Source organism: Charadrius vociferus, unplaced genomic scaffold (genome assembly GCF_000708025.1).
Source record: "Charadrius vociferus isolate BGI_N301 unplaced genomic scaffold, ASM70802v2 scaffold179, whole genome shotgun sequence".
In the NCBI taxonomy this organism is placed as follows: domain Eukaryota; kingdom Metazoa; phylum Chordata; class Aves; order Charadriiformes; family Charadriidae; genus Charadrius; species Charadrius vociferus.
The window spans coordinates 3710523-3735066 of NW_009650072.1; the positions used below are offsets into that span (position 1 = coordinate 3710523).

The following is a 24544-nucleotide window of genomic DNA, read 5'->3' on the forward strand; positions in this document are numbered from 1 at the left end:
TATGCTACTTGCCTTGTACAACATGTATCCTGACATGTTTTGGAATTTGGAAGTTCTTTATGTTTAAGATCTTTCAGGAAACTGCGATAATGATTGAAATAATTTCAGTAGCCCTTGGGCTACAAGTAGATAGTCTGCTTAATGTGATTAATATTGCTGGTATCTGGAAGCTATTGTTCCTGAGTTACTGCTCCTTTCAACTAGTAAAACTAGTGTTCTGATACAACAGAAGTTAAATGCTTCTGTGCATAGTACAAATTGCAGCATTTATAGGATTTGATGAATTGCCACATGTGAGGACTTTATAATTCAACAAATAAAATTGGAATTACTCACTGGCTCATTATTTATTTTTTTTTTTTAGTTTAATATGAGTGCATGTTGATAGTTGATACAAGCTTCCATCACTCTATAATTTTATCAATAAACTTTAAAATGTAAAGAATAGAACATAAAAGTGTTGTAGAGCACAAATGTAATTAGATATTGCTAATAGATGAGGTCTATTTCCCAGAACAGAGTAAAGCCAAACACTATAGTAATGGAATAATTCTTTTTTTCCCTTTCATGTAGACAGTGTATGATTAAGGTGCAAGCACAAGTGCTAAAGATAGCCAGCAACATGTTCAGAACGATTAAGCTAATAATTAGGTAGTTGGCAGGATGAAAGTTTATTGCTTTATTTTGGATGTGACTTTCGGGAATGCTTCATTTTCAGTTAATTAAAGGTATAGTAAATCTCCATGGAGCTAAGATCACTTGTTTCTCACCTGACTTGTGATACTGGTTAAGCTTTAAATAATGTAGGAACAAATTTTAGTACCAAAAGGAAAATACAGGTATGAGATACAAGTATGCATGTATAAACCTTGTTATTTTCATTACCATTTAAATGGTTATATCTAAAGATATAATTTGAAAACCCCTATCACAATGTGGATTGTTCATCCTGATTTCTGATTATTATTTTTTTTTTAATTTTGCTGCCCTAGAAAACCTTATCCATTGTTGAAGTGAAGTCCACTACATTTTAGCGGATTAGGTATACCGTAACACAAGTAAGTTGCACACCTCTCTATTTCTTCCTAATAAGCACAGCTATGAGTGATCAGCTGTAAGACAAATAGCTCGTTCTGACACTTCTTAAAAAGGCTTGGATTTCTCAAGTGATACTGGCAATTGATATCACTTGAGCTTTTGTGATAAGGATTCATTACATTTATATTTCATAAAAACCTCTATTCAGGCACTGTAACTTAGTGATTTACTGTCTTTACCAACCCAGTCTGGATTCAAGATACTGATGTAAATAATTCCATTAGTCCCCCTGACTCATTTGGTCCCTGTAGGAAATTTGATTTAATCAGTGTTGGTGATAAAGCCTCTTCAGGTTTTGATCATTGTCTATAGTGTGATGGTTTAAACAAAGCAAGTACAGGTTATTAATGCTATAGATTTTTATTTAGTTGATTTTTCTAATCAGTGTACATGCCAGATTGTGTGTGTGTGTGTGTGTGCTGATTTAGAACATTCTGCCTATAGGACTTGCTAAGTAAGTTGTACGAATAAACTTGTCATTATTAAATAGTGCATTTTAGAAAGGCAATCAGCACTCAGCCTTGCGTGGTCAGGATTTGGAACAAAATGCAGAACTAATGGGCTTTGGCTCCCTACCACTTCTTGCCCTTGCAATAATAAGTAATTCAATGCTAATTCTTAATAGAAGAACACTTCTTTTTTTGTATAAAAATATGTACATACTTTCTGAGAATAGTCAACTCTACTTTTTGTCCTTTGCCACTTGATTGAATGCCCTAATGAATTCTGGATGACAATAGAAATGATGCCCTTGATTTAGAAATACTAACAAACCAAACCATTCAGCTAGGAAATTAAATACTGAGCTGGGAAATTTTTTTACGTACTATATCTAACAGCAGTGGACTATTTAATATATACTGTTCTTTTTTTCCATCCGTGTTCTTTTAATGACTTGGTGGTTTAGGTCACTTCCTGCAAAAAAGTTCTTGGGATGTTATCTCTAGACAGATTTGAGGCTTCCGCAATAGTTGTGAAGTACTTTGCTTCAGTGGTGCGCTTTCAGTACTTTTGATCAGGCTTGCTCGCTAACTATGGTATTAGTGAAACTGCATGTTTGGTTCCTCAACTGCTCAATTTCATGCTTCGTCTCAAAATTTTGAGTTTCCGATCATCTCTTTTACTTTCAAGAGATCAATAATTGATTCATGATTCTCCATGTAACACTGCCTTCTCAGTGACGTGACGGTCTTACTGATCAGTAAAACCTTATCCTTTCTCACTCTACTGAACATGTGTTTTTGTTCTCCACGTTGAACTTGAAACTTTTCAGTGTTGATGCTTTCCAAGTGGCCTTCTTGAATATTTGGTTTAGAACTCTTTCACCAGATGTGCTTTTCTAGATTGAATCCATATTTCCTGTTTAGGACATCCTGTAATATCAGAATAAGCAACTTCTTTTGTTCCTTGGTGCTTTTCTTCTGTTGCTTTGTTTTGGTCTTTGTATTGCAGTTCATCATGTTGGCTGTAGTCTGTGCTTAAGATGATCATCTAGGCTCCATGTCCTGGAGAATTTGAATTCTTTCTCATTTCTTGTGCCTTACTCTTCATCTTTTTTTGTTGTGTTTTTTTTTGTTGTTGGTTGTTTTTTGTGGGTGGTTTTTTTTTTGTAAATGACTGTTGTTGTTTACTTGTTTCATTTGTTCAAGCAAGGGGTTGAAAATGTCACCTATTCACGTATTCTGTGAAGATTATGCACATTTCTCTCTCTGTAAATGTACATATCAGTGTATAATAGAATGGCTTTTTGGCGTCTGTGAGTACTTAAGAACCTGTATGAATGCAACTGTTACTTCAAATAAGTATGCATGTTTAAAAAAACACGGAAGAATGCTAACACTTTACTGATTAGGATAGCATATATTCTGTATTAATTTATTTGCATAATCTAAATTTACATGCCTAGTGGTCCAGTTTCGTTTTTTTCTTGTGGTGTAAACAAATGCCCTTAATATCAAAAGAAACAGTAATTATTTTTTTTTTGCCTGCGCAATCTAACTACATTTCCAATTGATTAGTATCTGTTATTTGTATATTACACAATTTCTATACAAAGTGATTTTTCTGAAACCTTTGTAAATGCTAGTTTTTCTGCCATTTTGCATTTTTATCTTCATTTATGTATCCTAGCATCATATGAGTTTCTTATTTTTTACATTTCCTGATAGGACATGTCATGGTGTGTTTAGGCCAAGAAGTAAATTTTTAATTTTTTTTCCCCTTTGTTCCATGATCTAACCTGTACTTTGAATATTATTGTCTGATGACAGACTACACTACATGAACAGCTACAAATAATGGCAAATTATGAGACTATCAAGATGTATCCGTATGCCAGCTTGTTAGAGAAAAACATTGCTATGTGGTTATACAAAATAACTCCTGTAGTTGGTGTTTTGTGGTAGCGGGGGAAGAATTACCACCAAGTGCTCCTCTTTTTATCCTCTTGTGTATTTTTATCAGGGAACTGAAAACGTTTTCTAATATCCAGGATTGTTTATGCACACCATGACTAATGAATAGCCCTGTCAAGCCAGGGGGTTATGTTTAAGAATCTGCAGGATCCAAAACGTGATGGTGTGGGGTTTTTTTTGTTGGTTTTTTTTTTTTTTTGAAACAGCACTAAGAATTGTCTTTATTTTTCGCCAAGACTAAAATCTGTTGGGAGCAATTGGAAAAGACATGAGATGCTTTGCCCAGAGCTTTGCCTCCAGTCTTTTGCAGTTAACCAATCTGTGGTGATACTCACTCAGACAAGTCAGTCCCTGATAAACATTTCAGATTTCCTAAAAAAAAGGTGACTTACAAAACTTATTCTGCAGCGACATGAAAAGGATTCTGCCAGCCATCCTAAAATTCATATTTGGCAAAGTATTTAGTAAATAGCAAATGCGACATTTAAACATGGGGAAGAACATTCTAAAAAGCAGGAGATTTGAGGGGGAAAATCGTATTATTCTTGAAATCTTAAATTGGTATTTGTATTTTTTTAGAGAGTAGAATTTTGTTTCGCTCAAACTGTCAGCAGAATGAATGGCAGTAATTAAAATTCCTATTGTCTTCTCTAGGCGTGAAAAGGTTTTTGTTGTTGGCATGGTGACAGTTGAGTGACAGCTTCAAAGTGAGTAATTGCTACTGAGAGCTCCATTATGAACATTTACAATGTTTCAGAAAGGATTTCAGGATGAAATAGGATTTCTTTACTGGGCTTTCAAAACGTCTTTTTTTAGCCTGATGTTTTTGTATAAAGAAATACTGTCTAGGTGACTTTGTTTATGAAGGTTCTTTTTAAGAGCCGTGTGAAATATCACTGCTAATTGCTTTTTCTTGCCCTGCTCTGATGAGAAGGGCCAAATTCACAGGAACTATTGGCTGATACAGTTGGTTAGAATTTGTAGTGCCCTGCAGATCCACTGTTCTCTAACACTTTCTTTTTACAGCAGGGATGTGTATCCATTTTATCCTGGAAGATGCATGTTGTGGGCATGCATGTACAGTCTGTATAAAAAATGTATTTTACTGCCTTTTGATGATTTGTAACGTGTTTCAGGCAATAAATTTTAGTGCATTATTTGTGAAGAATACAATTGCATTACAAAGATTTTCTTACAAGTACAAAAGTTTTATAAATTCATTTTTGGAAGACTGTATTGGAAAAGTCAGTTTAGAGTTATACTCACTTTTCCGAGCCAAAAAAGTTGCTTTGAATCACATTTCTGAATAGTGGAAGTTACACACTTAGCAGGGGAAGTTCCGTGTTCTTGATTTTACAGTCTCCACAGTGCTTTTGTCCCTATCAATTCATGATTCTAAGAATGATGAGGGAAGTGAGATTTACAAGGTATAAGGGTGTTTGTAAAGTGTGATTTGCATTGGATAGTACTGCACTAAAGTGTGTGTTTGTTTCAAAACACCATGTGCAACAGTAATCCAGTTATATGCATCCTTGTTACCACATACCTGTTTTTCTTCAAATCTAAGATATTTTCTTAAGTTCTGAGAGTTGTTTAGGAAAAATATTTTAAATTTAGCCTTTGCTTTAAATGTGTGTAATATATTGACATCAGTTTAGTTCAAGATCTCTTTGAATGCTCAGGGAATAAGGATTCCTTAAGATCATTATGGTGTGTTAACCTGGCTGCCTGAGTTTGTGTTCTTCTTACCACTGGTAAACATGAATTAATTTATAGTAGCTTACTGGTATATCAGCTTTCTGATAATAAGCAGAATTGAAGGTGTTTCCTGGATTTTAATGGCTTCATTCCATCCTTTATAGTGCTCTTTAGATTTGTGTGCTTTGATACCTTCATTCTAAAGGCATTGTAATTAATTACATGAGCACATTATAGTCAAAATCTACATGCAGTTCCTAAATATGCGAAAGATCACTTTTGTGAATTTTAAGAATTTTGATCTTTGGGAAATCTGCCTAACTATGATGTGTCTAGAGCCTCAAAATGAAAACCTCAAGCATGCCCATGTGTGTGCACACACGTGTGTGTGTATATATGTATTTTAAAAGTACGAGTGAATATATAAGTAAACATATATTTGTTTGTTTTATTTTTGTTCTTAGTGAAAAGCAACAGCAAAAGGGAATAATTTTAATTTTTGGTTTTGACCATATAGTAGTTCAGGGAACTTCATTAGCCTTATTTCTGCAGGCTCTGACTGGAACAGTTGGAGAGCTGAAGGACTACTGTGTTTGTGGAGGACTCTATTGAGACTATGCAATGACATTTTCTCCATAACTGGGAATTTGACCAAATTTTGTCGGATTTTCCCTTAGATTGGAACTGTCATTCTGTGCTTGGTAAACCATGACAGGTTTTGGTTTCACTGGCCAAGGAATAAGTGAACTAAGGATGTTCAAAGTATTTTTCTGTTTGCTTCTGCCTCATAACTTTATCAACTCAGTAGTTAAGAACGTATTTTGTACATGTGCGTTTTATTTTCTTACTATCAAAATTGCTTCTGCTACTATAGTCATAGTGCTTGTTATAATTAGTTCACATTAGGAGAGTTTTTAGTCTGATGAGTCATTTCTAGGCATTTAATTCAAATAATGTACAGAGAAAATATAATGTGTGATTCTGGTTTTGGATACAGAGAAGTAGAGAATGTACACAGAGGATTGTCATTTAAATAAAAAGAAATGAAAGTGTTTCAAAACAAATTTTCTTTTAATGTGGTGAATATATGCAATAAGAAGCAATGCTGTTTTGTGATCCAATCAGCAAATGATATGATCTTTGCCTTTTGTGTAAAATAACCATATTTCACATTGGATAATGCTAACGAGGGCCTATAACCCTACTTCCTTTCTTAGTCCTCTGTAGGAAATCTGCTTCTTGGCAGTTAAAATAATGTGATTAGACATTTAACTACAAAATAGTAGATAGACAAAGCCATACAGAAGCCAAGAAAATTTCGCGTCTTACAAGTTCTATCTGTACTTTGCTGCCTGCATTGTAGTAATTCTTAATTTATGATCGGGAAGTGTTACCTACTATAATTCAGGTTTTTGAGGATGTTTAAGTAACTTGTATGGGTGTAGTTGTAATAAATTTTATTCATGCTTTTTAGAGGTATTAGATGGTAAAATTTGTTCTTGGAAACTCTACAGTGGAAATACTGAAATGCTGTAGTACCATTTCCCCTCTTTGGTCATTCTGATCTTTCAGTGACAAGAGAAATGTTTGTGAATGAAAATAGCTCAATATCTAAAATGGTATCCCTGATAGAGATGAAGAAAACAGAGTAAGTCAAACAAAGTGTGCCAGAGCACTGTTATTCTGTAATTCAAGGGCTCACATTCTGTTTCTCTCTGTACATTTTGGTGCCAGCTTGTTGCAAATGCCTAATAGTTTTCCATGAATGAAGAGGGTGGAAAGTTAGTGGAAGACATTGTTAAGAAGGGTTGAGATGGATATGTCTTGAACTTCAGCTGGTTCTTGGAAGATAAAATATGTCTCTGCAGTCTGTCTGTCTCCTTCTAATACAGGACTTCTGTAGTGACCACAGTGGCGTGGCAGGCTGGTTGGACTGGAGGTAGTGTAAAGTGAAAATCTTGCTTAGATGTGAACAGTTTAGAGAGATTGGGGGTGGGGAGAGCCTGGAGCCATACATGTGCAGCATTGGTATAATATTTGGAGAAATGAGTGCCTGAAGCTTCTAATTTACAAAGTAATACTGTAAATACAGGCTCTGAGAAAATTAAAAATTAAAAGTTTTCTAAGAGTTTATTGTATTATGGAAGTTGCAGTAGAGGCGGTGTTGTGAAGACTGAATTTTAATTATTTCCTGAGAAATCTGCTAATTGATACCACTGAGATTTCATTTGTAGAAACAACTGCTGCTGCTAATGCCCCACATTCAGCATTCTGAGTATCTGCATTTTAAAAAGTCTGCTCTATTTGGAATCTCATAGGTCAGTTAATACTTTGGTTTTAATTCTTGAATTTATGAATATATAGTGATCTTGATTGTAAAAGTTGTATAATTATATATGAATATAACATAGATGGTTATAATTTGATTATAATATGGTTATACTGTAGTTATTGTGTTAGGAGAGGACAGGATATTTCTTCGGAGAGCTGGAATTACCTGTACTTCCAGCCCCAGGGAACAATTGGGAGCTCAAGGAACAGAAGAGAACATCTCAGTTGAAGAGGATTAGGAAGGAAGGAAAATCCCTGTAGTGCTTATATGACTTCCTTTAGTTGCTGGAATTTGGTTTGCCTAAGGGAAAGTCCTGTGAAAAACCAGTGACCTTGGCTGTGTGTATTGCATTGATTGCCTATTGAAGGACATACAGTTTCTTGCTAGTCCAGTCCCTGGTATGGTGGTTTTAGGTAGCAGTTGGTTTCTGAGCTCTCATGATAATTTTGCTGTAATAGAACCAGAGCTCTTATGAACCCCTTTTTTCTTCCTCAGTGGCAACTGCACAGAATTCATTTTGTCGTGGGCATTCGGCATTTTGCAGCCCTGTACACATCGTTCCCCTGACTCCTTGCATGTAGTGTTCCTCATTGCTCTTGCATCCTCACTTGTGCTTCTTTACTCAACTGTTCCCACTGCAAAATAGCGTAACATAAAGAGCAGATAAAATGTAAAATCTCTAGCTGCCTTGAAATATGTTCTGAGAAGAATTTGTGTAATACCTAGTTTATGAACTATGTGTGATGCTTGGATACTTTTATCAAGTATAGGAAATCTTGAGCAATCTCGAATACATTTGTCATAGATTTCTGCACATATTCTTATCAATGTTAAGTGAACACTGGTCAAAATACATTTTAAATGAACTGTGAAATTTCAGTGGGCAAATTGTGACCAGGAGGTCGAGGGAGCTGATTCTCCCGCTCTACTGTGTTCTGGTGAGACCCCACCTGGAGTACTATGTGCAGCTCTGGAGCCCCCAACATAAGAAGGACGTGGACCCACTTGAGTGGGTCCAGAGGAGGGCAGGCTGAGAGATTTGGGGTTGTTCAGCCTGGAGAACAGATCTCCAGGGAGACCTTATAGCAGCCTTTCAGTACTTAAAGGGGTCTACAGGAAAGATGAGGAAGGACTCTTTATCAGGGAGTGTAGTGACAGGATGAGGGGTGACAGTTTTAAATTGAAAGAGGGTAGATTTACATTAGCTTTTAGGAAAAAATTCTTTACTGTGAAGGTGGTGAGACACTGGAACAGGTTGCCCAGAGAAGCTGGGGAGGCCCCATCCCTGGAAGTGTTCAAGGCCAGGTTGGATGGGGCTTTGAGCGACGTGGTCTAGTGGGAGGTGTCCCTGCCCATGACAGAGGGGTTGGAGCTGGATGATCTTTAGGGTCTCTTCTAACCCAAACCATTCTATTCATCACCATTCTGTGATATTTACACTGTAGTGACATTACTTCCTATATATGCATCCCATTATTTTAACTGAATGCAATTTTAATAGAATCCAGATGAAGAGTAATGGAATGTGTGGCCTCTAGCTTATTGATACGCTCGTGGATTGTGGAGCTGCAGTGGTGCTGGAACCATGTAATGATATAATTATCTTATGGATTGAGGTAGTTTGTGGTCTACAATAACTTTTTAATAATTACATAAGGTGAGAATATATACTTCTGATATTTTAAGCTCCCTCTTTATCTATTCTACCAAATACATGGACATAGCAATTCTACAAGCATGTAATGAGGTTGTGTAAACTATTAATGCAACTTGAAGGACAGTCCTTGAAAAAGTTCAGTTATTTCCTTGTATTTACTCGTTGGTTCGCTTATTAATGATTCCATGAAAGAAATCTTTAAAGTTTTCTCTCTTCTGTTGGTAAGCAGTTAGAAAATTGGCATCTTGTACATGTCTTTCATACATGCCACTTAGCATTAGATGAAGATTCATTGCTTCCAAAAATAGTTGATGTTGTTACATGTCATGTATATGGATTTTATTTTCTCCTCTTAAGAATATGTTCTTAATTGTAGCATGAAATATCTTTAAAATGGGACCACCCTCCTTACATCTGTGATTTTGTGGGTAGGGTAAGACCACTTAATAAAAATGGTACACCTGTCTTTTTTTCTTTCATCTGATAAACTTCTGGGCAAGACTATTAAGAAACATAACATGATTCTTGGTCCTGCTGTTAAGGTTATTTTTTTGTTTTGTTTTGTTTCCTCCACTGACTCTTCAATATAAAATGCAGGGAGGTGGTGTCACAATTCACAGCACCTGACTGATCTCTGCTGTACAGTGAGTGGCTCTGCTGTTGCAGCTGGATAGTTAGGCTGTGTTCTGCCATGCAGATTTTGGGTTCCCTCAGTTGAAGGGAAGTACTCTTAATACCATTACTGATAAGAACTAGTAGTGTAATAGCTGTATTTAAATTATTGGAAATCCATTTTTGGTAAAATACCTGTTAGAAAGTAAGTTCTGTTCAGTTTCTTTGTGGAAATAGGAATGTGTGGTGGCATTTGAGTTTTTTGTTTGTTTTTTTTTTAATGTTTTTTTTTTCCCCTTTCTTATTATTGTTTTCTTCCCCTGTAGGGCATGCTGTCTAATCAGAAACATTACTGTGGGAACTTCAATCAATTACATTGTTTATTTTCTTTAGATTACATTATTTAAAACAATAATATTTAGACCTTCTGCTTTCTGTCCCTACAATATAACTGTTTCCAAGTAGAACTCCAGTGAGTTTTTTTCTTCCCACAGTAATTTTCAATTGGCCTTTTCTGATGCATCAATGAAATAGCTTTTGTGTCTGTTTTCTAGTTCTCATGCAGGTAAAATTTACATTCACGTCAACAAAAATACTTGAGAAAGAAAACAGGCATGTAGGTATGTAAGGTATGTAGGGCCAGACATTTCAAGGTGCCAAAAAAGCTTGAGCTGCTTTTTCTTAATGTCTTAAGTATAGTGTCTTACTCTGCAACCTGGTCGCATCAGAAGAATGTAGAATATGCACATGGTATTTGCAGAATTTGTAAGCTGTCTGAGAACAGTTAAATTCCAAGGTATTAACACTTAAGGTCATGGTGTATAACATGAAAGTCCCAGAATACTGTGGATATAAAACAAAGTCTGCGTCATACGAGATACCAATAACTAATTTATCTTACTTATCCTAGACAGCATCTTCTTATTCAGAAGCAGGGCATTTTCCCTCCTCCTATTCTGATTTGACAGTAGTTTGCATTACAGTGTAATGTAATGTAAAGTACACTAAATATACTTTGAGATGAATGAATATTGCCACTCATCACTTCTCAGATTTAATCTATTGTATTAGCATCACTACTTCAGATTAAGATTCTTAGATTGTTTCCAAAGAACAGTAATAAGATGACAGTATGTAATACCACAAAAGCAAACATATTCTAGGGCGTGTTAGGCTGAACTTGATGTTTCTGTGCAGTTTTTAAGTTTTACGTTTGGAGATGCAAATTTTGAGATGGTATTGATTGGTTCAGTTTTGAAGAACTGCACTGGCAATTTAATCTTGACAAATAATTTTGCTAAACTTGCTTTCTGGGTATTGTAATGCATCAGGCTTTATTATGTTTATATGGAATTGGATCCTGTTTTAGTGTATTACCTCACAGCTGGGAAAAAGTACACGAGTAAAAAAGGCACCTTCTTCCCACATCCATACACTAAGCACTTGAAGTGAAAAGAAAAATTTATGTAACCAAAATGTCGACTTCAGAATAAAGATGATTTTATGTTGGGTATAAATATTTTAGAGAACAAACTTCTATGCATTGGAAGAGATTTTTTGTAAATCTGTAAGCAATTAAACTTGGAAGACGGCAATGTTTCACTAGATTCAGAAATTCCAACCTGTTCTCACCTCCCAGGTTTGCTGGAATTCTTTGGGAAGGTTGAGGTAGTCCTTTCTACTATTGAAAAACAATGAATGTTTTTGCTTGTATGTACTGCAGTAGCACCCTGAAAGCTGCAAACGAGGTTAAGACTCTAAAGTGGTAGGCACCTTTTCTCCATTTTGAAATTCTTAAATGTTAATAAAATGGTTATTTTACAAAAATAGGATTACTCGACAAGGTCATACGAGAAATCTGCTTCAGAGCTAAGATCAATGTAGTAGAGCCAAAAACATTAAGTTCTTCTTTCTGTTAATGATGCATAAAAACTTACTGCACTTCCAGTTTTACAAATTTAGACACTTCTTTGTCTTTTCTTGTGGGAGAACCTCATCTCTCTGTAAAGACACGTTTCCAAGTATCCAAAATAACTGAAAATGTCATCACGCAAGAATTCGAATTGTTTTAACTTTATAATGCAAAGCTGATGAATTTAACCTTGAAGCAGAATCACTGTGAGTCAGTGATGACTTATTCAGCAAAAATCAGTCACTCTGAAGTTGTACTCGTTTCTGTGCTTCTTACAGTTTTACAATTTTTTTTAAATAGTGTAATTGTAATGTCTATTAAGGTGTGTTTTAGGAGTAAGTGTCATTTATTGGTCACTTTATTAGAATTAAATAAGTATGGGCAGCAAATGTTCAGAGTAATGATTCATGACCTTGATTAATTCCAACAGCTGATTGTGAGAAATTAAAATGGAAATTAATCTGAAATTAAGTTCCTATATGCAGAACATAACAAGTCATCAGGAAGAAGTAATAAAGGATTTGCCCAATTATTTGCTGTTCTCTAAGAGGACCTGTTTCCTATTTGGAAGTTTTGATTTCCTGTAATCAGATAGTCACAGAGAAGGTGAATGTGGTAGTCGCAGCTAACCAGCTCCCAAACAACAGGTCTGGAGTTCTTTCCCCTTTTGGGGAGGTTATTGCTATAAGCTACAGCTTTTTCATGAGCACGCAGAATTCATGTGGAGGAATGAGAGACCAAGTGAGCAGCTGTGTAGACAAATTGTTTGACTCTTTCTAACTACTTAGAAAAGCAGATAGGATGCTTGAAAAAGAGCAGTTAATGTATTTTACAGTTGTACCAAGTGAAAAGCAAATAAAATTTGACTCTTTGTAACTATGTAGAAAAGCAGATAGGATGCTTTAAAATACATTAACTGCTCTTTTTCCAGTTGTACCAAGTGAAAAGCAAATAAACTGAAGTACGTTTTATGAAGTTAAAGCTTAAAATTTTTAACATAGTGTGGCACACTGTCCAAGGACAAGGAGAAAGGACAAGGAGAAATCATAGCTTTGGTTTCTATTGCTGTAATGTCAAATATAGTTTTGGAGAGGAGAGGAAGATCCCAAGAGTTCTTGAGAAAATCCTCGCAATGTTGATGTCTGATGGTGGTTTAATTGTACAGAATAGTCAATACGTGAACCACAACCAAAACAAAAACACGCAAAAAAAATCTCAAACCAACTGAATCTTCTTTTGCAAATAACTAAATTGCTAGATTATATATATATATAAGCGTTTTTAAAAAGCATTTTAATATATATATTTAAGCGTTTTATAATTAGTAAATGCAACTGAAGGACTGAAAGCATGAAAAGGTACTGTGCTGCTTGTAATCCTCTTGGTCAAGTGTATATGCATACAGTATTCACCAAGTTGCATTTGGAGTTTTGCGTTTTAAAAGTTAGCATTGAATAAAACCATTTTTACTCTAGTGCAGGTCTGAACTTATCTGGAGTGCCTAGCTCTTAGTCTGGCTCTGCTCACTCGTGCTTTGGAGCACTTTATTTTTGATCTTGCTATGTCTGACGGGGAAAAAAACCTTTTAATTCTCTGAATAGTGAAGAACTATTTAATACCTATATTTTCAAGAGATTACTTTTTTTTTTTTAAGTTGAACATGCACATTTTTTCAAAGGCATTCTGTCATTCTATGTATTGTTAAATAATTACCTAAAGAACAAATATAATTTCATGTGAAGTTACTTCACCTTCATAGCTGCCAAGTTTCAGTCACATGCTTGATAGAGACTTGCTCAGCATCGAAAGGAGTTAATGCAGGATCTGAAAAAGTTTTTGGAATTTCTTTCAATCTCTAATCCTGCCAGCACTCTCCGTCCTCACCCCAGGTCTCATCAGCAACGTGAGAGCTTGCCTGCTGCCAGATTATCTCGCTTCAGCGTCGCCCTTGCCTGTGCGTCGGCTGACCGAGAAAAGCCAGCCGAGCAGCGAGATGTGCAAACTGGAGCGCTCCCCGAGTGGTGCTTGTGTTCTGCTCTGGTCGTGTTACTGACGGCAGCAAACACTGGTGGTGGTTGGAGGTCAGAAAGTGAACCAGCACGGGACTGTCCTCCCAGGTCATTGGCCAGTTCAGGGAGATGGCCGAGAACTAGACCTTGCATTACAAAGGTGAGAGGTGGGTAATACTGTAGATCCTCTGTCTGAGGTCTTATTTAAGGGCTTATTTCTCTGATATTCAGCTATGTGAGCTTTGTGGTGGAGCCGTATGGGCTGTGAAAGCCCTGGCGATAAAGCAGCAGCAGAGCAGTGCCGTTGTACTCTTGGAGGTGTTATCTGCACCAGCTTCACATTGGTGAGAATGGAGTGCTCTGATGGGGGCTTTAGTACCGTGCAGCTATGGGATGAGAACCAGAGAAAGTGTCCATAACGTGCTGCTCAAGTGGTGCAGGAGGAATGTAGCCGATAGCTTCACTATATATAGTGATGTACTAAGAACTGTCTTTTGGGGGGGTTTTGCTGCAGCCTTGCTCCCTGAACCAAAGTTAAGGAGCTTGATTTCATGTTTTGACTGTTGATATTTTGGCTGTTCTATTTGGCTGTTGACTTCCAGGCTTATTGTGAAAAGTGGTAGTTGCTTCATCCTTCCAGTTATATTGAAAAATAATTGCACTCTTCATGTGTTTAAGGAAGAAGTTTTCGTCTTTCCCAATCGGACAATGTGGTTTCACACAGAGTCTAATCCAGAGCTGATTTTGAAGATGCATGCTGTCTCCAAATGACTGCATGCTATCTGAGAATGGATATTGATGTTTGCTGATATAAATGAAACCTCTGAACCACTTGATAGGAAACTAACAAAGCACTTTAAAAAATGTGTTTGCTAGCTAAAGCTATTTTTGAGACTGTAAGAATGGAAATGTATTTCTTTCTACATGCCTTGTGCTATTTTCCTTAGCCACTAGATCTTCATATTGTCATCACCTCTGTCTACTGTGGACCTTTTCTGAGCTGGCTGTTTGGGCACTGTTGATGTATCTACTTAGTGACGCTAAGAAAATGCAAATATTTCTTCTGTGGCTGGGTTGTTTTCAATGCCACTCTTCTCACAGCTGTCTGATTGTTATTTTATTTTAGTATTTTATTCTCTAATTTTTACCTTCTGATAATGCAGCGTGTTAGTTCAAGAAATTAAACACAGAATGTGATTATATGAGAGTTTTCTTAAATTTGATTTATGTTTGGTTCACATACTTAGGCATTCAATAGACTAAACCCAGCATAATTTATGCCAATAATGTAAATTGTTATTAACCCATTGCTATAGGTTATATTGTGACTTGACGTGCTTTGATTACATAGTGGTGGGTTTTGGGATTGGGGAGCAGACACTAGATGACTGAAAATAATTACCTTCTTTCTGCAGAATTAGTTCATTGGTTTATGTTTAATTAAGAAAATTCACAAAAAAAATACACACACCAGAATAGTTCACTTTCAAAACAATTTTCTTGGGCTTCTGTGTTGAGTAAAATAATGAGTGCTAAAAGCAGAAAAGTTTTAGATATCAGAACTGTTCAATACAATGTTGAGATTCTTAAAATATTAATGTTATTTTCTTTTGTTTGGTTGTATGAAACTTAGCTAGTAGTGTTATATATATATTAGCATTTTCCATTCTATAGATGCCGAAGCAAATTTCTGTGATTATTTGGAAATGTCATAGGAGTTTCTCTTCTTGTCTGACTTGGGACCACTGAGTATTTCTACATCTCCATAAAGATGAGTTGGCTCTAGGTTATATTTCTTTGAGCAAGTTTGATTGAAGTCGTCCACAGCCAATACAGTTGTAAAATAGCTGCTTTTTTTATTATTATTATTAATGCTGAAGAGCTTTTTGTTGAATTAAAAAGACATTTCTGGATAATTTATAAAATCTGTGAATAATCTAAAAAGAGAATCTTCCATGTCTGTTTTACAGTTCCAGTCCCTAAAATATTAATCTGGAATTAGTTTTGGGCTATGAATAATAGTGAGTCTCTCACTACACAGTGGGGTAAATTGTATGATGGAAACATTTAGCTAAATAACTGTTTAGTAAAGTTTTATCCCCTTTATAGCTTTGGCCTCAGAATCATTTTATATGTGGTATGAAAGAGCGTGATTAATACATGGTAACTCGTAATAATGAAGAATTGTTCTGATAGACTCCATTAATTTACACTTGTTGCTCTAGGCAAGATGGCCTCGTATTACTGGTCATCTCTCAAGGAAAAGCTTGATGTTATGTGCCTTTCAGGAGTACTGTAGTCCACTTTATACTTAAGATTTAACAGGAAACAATATTTTACAAGTGCATTTAAATTCGGAGGAGGTGCATCATATTTTGTCCACCATAGTGAGTTGAGCGAGGTTGGGGAAGAAGGAACTCCTTTAAAAGAGTCAGGAATCACACAAACCAAAGGAAGTAACTTTGTTGCTGTAATTTTTTATTTTTGGCTTAAGCTCTGTATGAATAGAGTTTGAAGTATTTCAGAATTAACCACAAGATAGGCTGGAACAGTTTGTTACTAATGAAGGAACTTCTATTAATATATATGCCTGTAAACACGAACAGCCAACCCACAAGAATAGGTGTGCACTGTGGGAATTGTGGTTTCTTCATATTAAATGGTACTTCAGCGAATGTGATGCTAATATCCTTGTTTATTTTTTAGCCTGGTGTCTGAAGGGGATGAGGTTTGTAGGATTACAGTCAGTACCTCAACGGTGTTGTGAAGCAGTGGAGGACATGGGAAGGGCTAAACAGAGACTGAGGCAGACCCATGCATGTTTTGAATGCCCTTAATTGCAGGAAAGGCTTTGGTTGGAACATGCGTCCTATTAGATAAAAAGCACATAACCACAGGAACCTAAGCTGCATAAATTCTCTTCTTTCATGGAATATTTATTGGTAGAATGTAAATGAACTTCGGATTTAAGTATTTGGTGAAGAAATTAATAAATGGCGTAGCTAAAGGTTGAAGGAAGAAACCAGGGTTTAATGCCAATTTGAGTTTTTACTTCCTAAATAATGTCGAGTTTTTACATCGTTCTATTAGCAAGATCTGTTCTGTGAAACTTCTTTGGTTGTTTTGGGTTTTGGTTGCATTTATTTGGCTTTGTCGTAGAAATAGGAACTATACCTAGCCTTATGACTGTAGGACAATTTGGATTGTGTGAGACCTCAGGAGGTCTCTGGTGCAACCACCTGCTCAGAGCAGGGTCAGTGGTGAGGTCAGACCGGGTTGCTCAGGTCTTTCCCCACTCTGGTGTTAAAAACATCCAAGGGTGGAGATGGCACAACCTCTCTGGGCACCCTGTTCCAGTGTTTGACCCTCCTCATGATACATCTTTGTATCCTCAAGGTGCAAAAGCTTCTCCCACACCCAGTCTGAAGCTTTCTTGTTTCAATTTATGCCTGCTGTCTTTTGTCCTTCTGTCATGCACCACTGTGAAGAGCCTTCTTGATTACCTCCTTGCAGGAGGCTGCTGGTAGGTCACCCTGAAGCTGTTGTTTCTCCAGGCTGAAGAAGGCCAGCTCCCACAGCCTCTCCTCCTGGAGCAGGCCCTCCTGACCATTTTGGTGCCCCACCACTGAACTCATTTCAGTTTGTTGATGTGTTTCCTGTACGAGGAGGTCCAAAATTGGGTGCAGCATTCTGGACTGTAGCCCTGAGAGAACTTGATGGATACCAGCTATAATTCTTTAATTCTGTTCTGGACACTGGTGATTTTGTAAGAAAACAGTATTTAATTAAAACTTCATTCTGATGGTGTAGGTTGTAGAAAAAGCATTTCCGTTTTATAGAAAGGGGAAAAGGGCAATGTGTTTCCACACTGTCTGATGGCACACACAGCAGTCCAGCAAGCTCTCAGTCTGCAGTATTGTCCTTTGATAATCACTTTTTTGTATTATGCATTAAATTCCATAAATAATAAATCAGAAGTGCATTTGTCTTAAGAAGTTGAAATCTGTCTTCAGCATAAAAAAGGTGATGAAGAGCAAATGTTTTGAGGTTAGATGTCTTACATGGCAGAGGAATAAAGTTTTTGAAAGCTATTTTATTCACTTTTCGCAGCTGTTGTATTAAATTGTTTCAGCTTTCTACACTGTATGTCTTGCCACTTAGATGAAAGCTGGATGCAGGAAAACTTGTATTTGCTTTCCTATTTAGAACAATGTGGATTGTAATGTCTATTATTGTGCAAATCTTTGCATCAAAGTAAAATATGTTCAAACAAGACTGGTGAGGTTTTTCAGCCTCCACTGGTAAATTTAGACATTATACATATTGAACTTCTCTTTCATTTTAACCAGTTTTGTTATGGCTTAAAAATTGAGATATATAATATTTTTGTGTAAAGCTTCCGTTAAATACTTTTCACAAAATAATATGCTTATATGGCAATGCTTGTTGGATGGATTCCTCACTAGACTCTTTAAATTGTGGTTGATACTGGAATTTAAGGATATGCTACTTTTACCCAGGGTGTTTTAATCATATTATTTAGTGATATCGCCACTTTCTTTTTTTATTAGAGAATGCATTTATTACTTTAGTTTGTGTATCAGATCCAGAAGAAATAATGTGATGTGTCACTCTCTACATGTAGTTTTCTTGTGGGAGGATTGGTTTATAGCAGCATTTCATGTATAACTATTCTGCAACGTTCCTACTGTAATATGGTTACATTATAACTGCATAGGTTTTTTTTGTGTGAAAGGCTATATGGCAAATGCTGCTTTATGTGTAGTGTGGAATTGAATAGTCAAAAAAGTTGCTGCTTTCCAGTCGCGCTAATTACCCCCATTGGAAAAACAAACAAAAAACCACCCCCATGCTTCCCAAGATCTTTGATTAAAAAAAAAAAAAAAATACTTGCTTTCTATGTGAGCATCTGTCTTCGGAGTTTCTGCATCTAATTGGACTGGTGGGACTGTTTGTTCCAATCATTTAATCCTATAGGAGCTAGAGTTAGTTATATCACGGCAGAAATATCTGTGGCAGCATTAGAGATGGGAGAGAGTGTCTGTGTGTATATCCCAGATGTACATATATGTATGCATACATATATATGTATGTATATATCACCAATACGTATATTTAACTACTGGACCTACTCCTGCATCCATTTCAAACTCCCAAGATTTGGCTTAGATGTTCACAGGATAGCTGTAAGAAATGTACAATTGATTGAGTCTGCTGTTCACAGTGTGACATAAGTGACATTTTGTTGTCACTAAAGTCAAGATTATTTTTATTAGGTAGCAAAGTTCCAAATTAATTTAGATAGATAGTTTTGAAGGTACTACATTTTATTTTAGAGGCTTATGGAGAATCATCTACCTTCAGATACTTTAGTGGTAAAAAAAAGGAACAGTCTTAAGTGAGTTCCAAGCCTGACTTAAGATGATGTGATAGAATAATGTGATCTTTTACTTTTCTGATTTTATTTTTCTGCATTTAGAGAATTTTTAATTTAATTTTCAATTTTGAAGGCAGGGACTGTGGTTTTTGCACAGTTGGCAATAGTAAGGAAATAGAATAAAATTTCACTTTTCAGGAATGTCCTCTTTCCTAAGGATTTCTTTGTCTTCAAAACTTCGCCACACTTTTTTCCTTTAATTTCAAGTTATTTGAATGGAGGTTTTGTGAGTTAATAAAATCCTGATGGTGTCTCATGATATGCATCAAAAGGATTTGTGAGTCAGCAGTCGACTTTAACCTGTATAAACTCAGGGAAATCTGGGATGATCCTGTGATGTGACAGTATATTCATCCTTTTATCTGTTCTTTTAGTGACTGAAAATATCTATAGTGATTCTGTGGAATTTTCCATATTAGCTTACCATTGATTTATTAGCTCTGTTCTTTAAAGGATGTTCATTAACATCTTTCCAGCTGATACTACTATTGGATACTATAAATTATCTTTGGTAGTTCATTAAGAGAGAAAAAAAATACTGATTTTGTTCTAAAGAAACTTGCGGTTCCCTTTTAACCTCGTCATTAGTGAGCTAGGTGGAAGGAAGGACACTACACGAGAGCATGTCTGTTGGTTTACTGACTGTTTAACTATTCCTTTCAAACTTTTATTCTCTGCAAGCTTTTACAAGCAAAAGTGAAAATAGGATATAATCTGATGTCATGCTAGCTGTCCCCTTCCCTGACTCTATAAGCACAGGCTCTTGTGTTGACTGATTGCAGTCACAGACATAGCTGCTCGAGACAGTTACTGAATTGCATTCTGACTAAATAACACTTGTGAATTCTCAGGGTGATCATCTAAGGAGGATATGAGATTTGAAAGAATCACTTCTACTTTTTGATTCTTATGTAATAGTTCCTAGTTTAAGATGCTAATTAAACTGTATGAGAGGGTGACATTTTGACCTTGTGAAAGTCTCCCAAATACTGATTACAGCCGAACAAGGATTTTACCATTACTCTGTGGAGGTACCCAACTATTTTAAACTGTGGATAATGTTCAGTGTCTTGAAAAGATGGGGATTTATGTGCGTCCAGCTTGTAATGGGTGCTATTGCTTGTGCAATACAATTAATTGGTATTGTTTCAGATTCTTCCAAATAATGTACTGTGCTGCATTTTTCTTCCAATAATATTCTTTGTGGAACTTTGGTGGCACTGATTTTTCTTGGATTATTCATTGATACTCTTTCCAGCCAGTTGTAAAACCTAGTATCTAAAAAATACTCAGAAGGTAATGCTGAAACTACTTTGAAGCTATTGATGTATTTCAGAAATATGATATGAAATTAAGCAAACTACGCCTGGCTGTTTGCCTGGCTTAGATACAAGCACTTTCTCCTGTTGGGAGTAACAACTCACTGGCTGAACAGCAGTTCTTCACTGCACAAGTTGTCAGCTGCACCCACATCAGTAACTCCCATAGAAGTATGGCTGCTCACCCACAACTGTCACCACCATTTTGGGGTTCAATGTAAAGATGTTCATGCTTATCTAGTCTTGCAGGTAAGCATACAGGAGTCAGCCTACATGGAAAATAAATACTGTAGAAATGGCTTTTAATAATTCATAGGACGGTCTGTCCAATCACAACGTTAATTTTTCTTGCAACTTAGAAATTTGTTGTTAATGTGATGTAGACTCAATCAGTAGTTGATTCACACATTTCAAGATTCATCTGTCTGGGCATTTAAATTACTCTAGAGGCAATCTATAAACTTACCTGACTTCAAATGAAAGGTCATCAGCATCAGTCATGTCCAAAAGTTACTTATTAAATACTTGGCTTTGACTTGAATATAAAATGAACTGAAAAGGAAAAAAACCCCAACAAATAGGTGATTAGTAATTGTACAAAACCAGAATAATACAAAACTGTTAAAATTAAAGTGTGATTGCTAGGAAAGATGCCATCATTTATCACACAGAAAATTTGGAATGTTGCTAGACAAGTTAGCTTGGCATTTCCAATGTGTGGTGGTGTACTAACACAAGTTACAGGGCATTCAGAATTCGTGCGGTGAAGCATCATAAGCCTTTCCCAGTTTTGTTTGGGGTATTAAGTTTTTCTCTAATGAAAAAAGAATAAAAGGGGCATGGAGAGCGCAGCAGCGTATCATGGCTTTTTATTAAGGTTGATTTATTGCGCCTGTTATACATGGTAGGTTTCTGGACAATAGAAGTGCATTCAGCAGTTGCTATTTGGAGGAAATACAGGTGATTAAGTACGAGGAGGCTTGGTTAGCTGATGTGTCTGGAGAACAACTGTGCCAGGTCTTTTCTTAGCCTGTGCTTGGAAAGGAGAACTTTCATGGCAACAAGTTTACTAGACCGCTCTCACTGCAGATCTTATTGTTATCATTGTTGTGTAAACGGTATTATTGTTAAGCAAATGTTTAAAGGACATGAAAAAAAAAACCCACCAAAAAATTTGTGATCTAAATCTCAAAATCTAATGTTACCATTTCTCTCATTCTAATCAAAACAAGGTGTTGCTAATTTTCTTGGAATACATCTATTTAAATACTGGGAAAGCTTTGAAGGGATTGTAAGAATTAAATGATGCTTGCAGAGAAAGATGAAGGGAGCAGCAGAGAATGACAGAACAGTTTAGGCTGGAAAGAACCTCTGGACCCCATCAGATACAGTCCCTCCTGTTCAGAGCCAGGCCAGCTTCAAAGTTGGAACCAACTTCGATTTGGTTGCCAAAGGCCTTATCCAGCCACATTTTGGATGTTTCCAAGGATGAAGATTCCACAGCCTTGCTAGGCAACCTTTTCCAATGTTTGACTGCTCTCATTGTGGACAAAAATCTCCCTGCTATCTAATTCCTTGTTGCAAGGCTAGCCATCTGTTGTATAGGTTGTTTTGAATAGTATTGCTTATTCTTAATGAGTCCTATGAGGCAAAACACTTAAACTCTCACTTTTCAAATTCAAATAAACCAGTGTTCTGCAAAACTAATTGTTAGTGGCAATGATTTCATTTCTCTCCTCCCTCTCAAGTCCTAAGGATTGAAGCTGCAGATTTGCAGAAAGTGTTGGTTTTGTATGTCTTCTTGTCTATGAAATTACCATCTGCATTTTACGTAGTAACGGAACTATCCTTTTGTTTCTCTGCTCTTACTATTTGAAGTGCAAAACCTGTCCCAAAAGGCAATTGCTCAGATATTTAAGAAGTGTTTACCTTCCGGCTGAAACTTTATTATTAGCTGGTAATATTTAGTCTATTAGTAATGGACTTGCTCTTTAATTACAGCAAGAGGACTAATTCATCTTCTGAAGGCCTGGTGAATTTATTTCATGGGAAATAATAAAACATTTGTAAAAGTGCTAGTATGGTATAATGGATAACTTCATTTCCTAAGTAATCCTAGAGCACTTCTGGAATATAGTCTTTTTTTCTCAGTCTTAATTGTAGAGTGAGTTATTAATGACTAAAAGGCTGCAAATGAGAGCTTGCTGACAGTTTGTCTGTCGCTGGAGACTAAAGCTGACAATGTACTTGAATTTTTAAAGCTAACTATGTATTTGCATTTTTGCTAGTAGTCCTAGCCTAAGTATCAAAGGTTAAACAGACTGCTTCAGTCCTGATTTAAAAGAGAAGACTGTTAGCTTAAAACTGTTTGAACTGTGTGACAAAGATGGAGTTTAATTGTTACTGTTATAATTTATTTATTATTTTCTTTGACATCTGCAAGTCCTATTCCTTTCTTTGGATGTATACTCAGAATATAAACCTATGTAAAAGTGCTTCTTCAGAAAACAATACTCCTCAGTCCTTTTGTGAGAAAAAAAAATCACGGTTGCTTTCTAGATGTTAGCACAGCAGGCTTACTGGAAATACATTCTCTTCATCTCTGATTTCATGGAAAACTGAAGAGTGAGAAACTGCAAAGGTACTTCATTAACCCACCACTGTAGTAGAAGTCAGTTCTCACCACTGTAGAAAATGACTGCTGTTGCTGGTGCCATGGGATAGTTGATGTCCTAATATGTTGTTCACAGTTTTTAATGGCTGCAGGGCTAGAGTTTTTGCAGTAGGCAAGGCTGGAAAAAGTCCTTTTGGTGTAGCGTAAGTTGTCACAGCTTTCAGCTTATCATTGAAAATGTTCATTGTATTGACCCCTTATATATGACTTCCTGTGGCAAGGCATATTGGAAAAGGGGTGAAAAGTTTATAACACAGAAAACATCCTCTGCTGTTCTTGGTCCAAGTGGGACTTAGTGTGAAGTTTGTGATTTTGGTTGTGTGTTTTTTTTGTTGTTGTCCTTGGATATTTGTTTTTGTTTTTGTTTTGTGGTGGCTTTTGTTTGCTTTTGTGTTTTTGTTTAGGTCTGGGCATGTCCTGAGCAATTTACATTTGAATGTTATGGATGCATGAGCTGTTTGATTTTTTTTTTTTTTTTTTTTTTTTTTTTAAGCTGGTCTTTACAGAAAGGCTGTTACCTCTTTGGAATTTCATTACTTTGAAACCCCAAAATATTTCTTTATGCCTTATTCTGTTTCTGGGGGGACATCCTGCTATGCTAGACAATTGGGTCAAATCTGTAAGACCTGAAATCACTGGGCATTATGGGAGGAAAAACCTCAAATCCTCTTTAAAACAAACAAAAAAAATTGATGAAGTGTTGATTTTTGGCTCTTTGAGGTACAATTCATTTAAAAGCCTTATTATTTTTGTTTTCTGAATATGTTCACAATGTATTAACGTTTTGCTGCATTTGATCAGAATTCTAGTTTTGGATGTTGTTTATGTAAATATTGTTAACTAAACTCATAAGAATTCAGAACCATAAATAAGGAAGCTCTTGGTTCATGACTCTAATTCTAAGGTTCCCTAAGAGCATGTCAGCCATGACCTTTCTAATTCTGAAATAAGACCTTCAATTTCTTACTTTTTAAAGATTTGTGATTTTTATAGATTGCTGCTTTAGACAGGGCTGCAGAATAAGGGGCTGAGTAGGTATGAGACTCTGCAGAAAGTGTCTTGTGTTTGCTATACAACCAATTCAAATTATCTGCTTTGGGGAGGAGGGAAGACTACCAGTTTATCTTGAAATAAGCTTTCTTCACTCCATATTTTTGCAGTACATGAGAACAGTTACACAGATAAAGAAAATAATTTTCTTTAATGGATAGCAATATTTCACAGAGGGTACCAAAACAGGTAGATAGTCTGAGGGACAAGTTGGTAGAAAATCCCAATTTTAATTCAACTCAGATGAAATCCTAAATTATGTTTGTTTATATAGGCCATGCAACTGAACAACTAAGGTTATATATGGTCCT

General features: G+C 36.1%; 1 protein-coding gene across 1 annotated transcript in view; it reads left to right on the plus strand.

The window, feature by feature from the left end:
* Positions 1-24544, plus strand: part of PLEKHA7 (pleckstrin homology domain containing, family A member 7) — a 93644-nt gene that overhangs the window by 11721 nt on the left and 57379 nt on the right. The window lies entirely within an intron of this gene.